General features: G+C 39.2%; 1 pseudogene; it reads left to right on the forward strand.

Moving 5' to 3' along the window:
• Nucleotides 1-1,501: 1,501 nt before the first annotated feature.
• Nucleotides 1,502-2,256, forward strand: LOC134384717 (small ribosomal subunit protein eS6-like; annotated as a pseudogene).
• The last annotated feature ends 1,791 nt before the right edge of the window (nt 2,257-4,047 follow it).

Genomic DNA, 4,047 nt, shown 5'->3' on the forward strand with positions numbered 1-4,047 from the left:
AATAAAAAGACCAATATAATGGCATTGGGGTACAGTCTTTATGGACTAGTTTGCCCTATTTTCAGGCTATTGCAGATCATTTCTCCATATTCTTAAAGAAACTCTAAGTTACATTGTGGTCAGAGTGCTTGCAACTTGAAATTGCTGGAATAGGATGCTCAATACTGTAAGGTTCCCAGATTTCTGAATGTGGACAAGAGTCAAGAGAAATGGAACAAACCCCCTTAAAAGGCAGCAGGGACCCTTTGTTCTACAAGCACTATTGGCATTAGATTTACAAACTATTTTCAGCATCTCTGGGTTCACATTATCACCTTCCTCTAAAAGTTTATAAAGGAGCAGTTGCCAACAGCAAACCAGAATCAGGCATATGGGAAAATGAGAAAGTGTGAGTAAGAGTCTGTGCCCAGCCTTAAGTGTGGGTTCCACATTACCCAGATTTTGCCAAAATGTGGAGATGCAAACTCCACACCGTGTGATAGTGCCAAAGCAAATAGACTAACAAATTGTATTGTGTAAGGGGAAGTTGTGAGAAATGCCTGCTCTGGGGCCATGAGCTGTTTTCCTGAATTTTTTTAAATTGAAATTCAGTCATTATCCTTCATCACTACACACGCTTTTGTCTTGAGCAGCCCGTCACTAGTTTCTTGAACCTCATTTTACTAAAATCTGAAATTAATTAGCAGTGTCTTTTCTCTTAGACCAGTATGAAATAATGTACCCTTCACAAAGTTCATCTGATGAGCAAGGCAGGGAATGATCAGGAAAGTGCATTAATTTTTTAAAAAAATTATTGAACTAGACTAAGAGTTAGGAAAGACATTTTAGTTATAAGTAGAACAACTCATGGCTGAGCGTGGTTAAGATCCCCTCACCGGTCATCTTTTTTGGAAAAAAAAAAAAAAAGATGGAACAGTTTTACTCTAACAGCAGCTCATTATTTGACTAAAGAAAAACTCTGAAAACAAGGAGTTGATTTACATGTGTTCCTCCATTTGGATCCGTTATCTAGACTTGATATTCTCTGAAAATTATATAGTTCTTCTGGAGAGCTCAAGCAATTTCAGAAACCACCCAGGAACCATGTTCCCTCAGAGTTCTTTGGATTTGAGTGAACCTCAATTTCCCTATCCATTCCCTTAGGAATGTTACACATCCCAGAAACCAACTCAAACTAGCTTAAGCAAAAACTTAAAAAGACGTGATGGGGATATTTATTATAACCCTGTAGAGTCTCATAGCACAGAATCCAAAGGCAAGAAAGTAATCAGAGCTCACGAAGGGACTGGGAGCAGAAACTAGAACATTGTCAGAAACTCACCCCGTTACCCACGATTCATCTTGTTCTATGTATTTTGCTGCCAACAGGCCTCTCTCCTCAGCCCATCCGGCAAGTGAAACGAGATGACCACACCAGAATTTCCACGTTTTAAGTTATTGGTCCATTTTTTATGTTATTTAAAAAAAAAAAAAAAAGAGGGAGGCAATCAGCTACTTCAAGATGAAGCTGCATATCTCCTTCCCAGCTGCTGACTGGCTGCCAGAAATTCATTGAAGTGGACAATGAATGCAAACTTCGTACTTTTTACAAGAAGTGTATGGCCCCAGAGGTGGCCACTGATGCTCTGGGTGAAGAATGGAAGGGTTATGTGGTCCGAATCAGCGGTGAGAATGAGAAACAAGGCTTCCCCGTGAAGCAGGGTGTCTTGCCCCATGGCCGTGTCTACCTGCTACTGAGTAAGGGGCATTCCTGTTAGAGGCCAAGGAGAACTGGAGAACGGAAGCGCAAATCTGTTAGGAGTTGCATTGTGGATGCCAATCGGAGCGTTCCCCACTTGGTTATTGTGGAAGAAGAAAAAAAGGAGAGAAGGATATTCCTGGACTGACATACCAGGGTGCCTGACTGCCTGGGGCCCAAAAGAGCTAGCAGAATCCACGAACTTTTCAAATTCTCTAAAGAAGATGATGTGTGCCAGTATGTTGTAAAAAAAGCCTTTAAACAAAGTAGGTAAGAAACCTAGAACCAAAGCCCCCAAGATTCAGCATCTTGCTCCTCCATGTGTCCCGTAACACAAACACTGGCATGTTGCTCTGAAGAAACAGCACACCAAGAAAAATAAAGAAGAGACCGTAAAATATTCTAAACTTTTGGCCAAGAGAATAAAGGAGGCCAAGAAAAATCGCCAAGAACAGATTGCCGAGAGACATAGGCCGTCCCCTCTGAGAGCTTCTGTTTCTAAGCCCAGTCAAAAGTAAGATTTTTAAAGAGTAACAAAAAAGATCAGACTCCAAAAAAGAAAAGAAAAAAGTTTTTGCCTTATATTTAAGATTCAGGAACACATTTTGAATTTTTCACCTTGGTGCCATTAAGATAAAAATGTGTTATTGTAGAAACAAATTTACAGTATTGTATACAACGCAACATTAAGAACAGCTTAGTAAGTGTACTTTTTAATATTATATACCAACCAATACAATTTTTAAAACAATTTTCACACTAATATTTTATGACTTAGGTAATAATCTGGAAGATGTTCCAAGCATTTGAAACAACTTACTGACAAAAGATCCTTAATGTCTATAAAGAGAGAAGTATAACGTTAAATCTACTGATAATAGAAGAATTTTTATCTTCTCCAAGTGAACAATGACTTTCATGTTAAAAATCTGGGAAAATGTATCCATTTCAAAACTTTTTAAAAAACCTTTGTCTTTTGTGGTTTTTTGTTCTGTTTTGTTCTTGGCGCCTGGCTGGTTAAAACCTTTGTCTTGATGGCAAGCAATAAAGTTCTTAATAGATATTCAACATTAGGAGGAACTCCTATATCTGATTTTATTTTTCCCTGAGCAAAGAGGGGCTTAGCATACCTCTTCAAAAATGCACACTTGTTTTTTGGGTTTTTTTTTTTAAAGATGACCGGTAAGGGGATCTTAACCCTTGGCTTGGGGTTGTCAGCACCACGCTCAGCCAGTGAGCGAAACAGCCATCCATATATAGGATCCAAACCGGTGGCCTTGGTGTTATCAGCACCGCACTCTCCCGAGTGAGCCACAGGCCGGCCCAAAAATGCACACTTGTATGCATGTGTATGGTAGATGATCTGGAAGTACGCTTGAAAAACTGGTAACAGGGATTGCTTCTGAGGGCCAGAGGGGAGGGGAGACATACTTTTCCCTAGATACCTGCTTACATGTTTTTGTTTTACTGTGTATCCCTTACTTTCAAAATTCTTTAAATAGTCCAAGCTCTAATAAAGAGACATGTAATGAATGATTGTGAACTGGACCTTTTTTGCTATAAAGGATATTATTGGGACAGTGGTGGAACTTGAATGGGGCCTGAGGATTAACTGATAGTGATGTATCAGTGTTAATTTCCTGATTTCAATGACAAAATTTTGGTTATATAGGAGAATGTCTTTGTCAGAAGGAAATAAACGCTAACTTTTCTAGGGGTGATGGGCCATGAGTTGGCAGCTTACTGTCATATGGTTTAGAAAAAAAACAAAGATCTCGGTACTGTCTTGCAACTTTTCTGTAAGTTTGAGATTGTTTCAAATAAAAAAAATTAAACATAATTATTTTTAAAAATAGTCTGAGCTCTAAATTTGCACAGAGACAACCAGATTGGTCAAGGTTAAGGCCCAGCTTGTGTCCACTGCTCACCCCAGCAGCTATGGACAGTGGGAGCCAGAAGACTGTTCTCTGAACAGTTTAAAAAAGAGAGAAATTGGGGAAACACTCCAATAGATGTCACTGTCTTGACAGTAGACTATATCATAGTTCACTGGATTTATATTGGTGGATTTTTTTTTCTTCGTAACCCACCAGTACTTATTAATTAACCTTGTTAATTCTCTATCTCTTTTCCTCTTTGGGGAGGGAGGCAAGGATGGGAGATTAGACATATGAAATACAACAAGAATCCAAGACCAGCTTCAAAGACGTGTCCAACATGGAACTCCAGGCTGTGGTCGCACTGTAAAAATCCCATTCCAACAACTGCAGATGGTGTTTTATCATATTCTCTGCCCTAGCAAGAACTAA

This window comes from Cynocephalus volans, chromosome 1 (genome assembly GCF_027409185.1).
Source record: "Cynocephalus volans isolate mCynVol1 chromosome 1, mCynVol1.pri, whole genome shotgun sequence".
NCBI classification, from domain to species: Eukaryota; Metazoa; Chordata; class Mammalia; order Dermoptera; family Cynocephalidae; genus Cynocephalus; species Cynocephalus volans.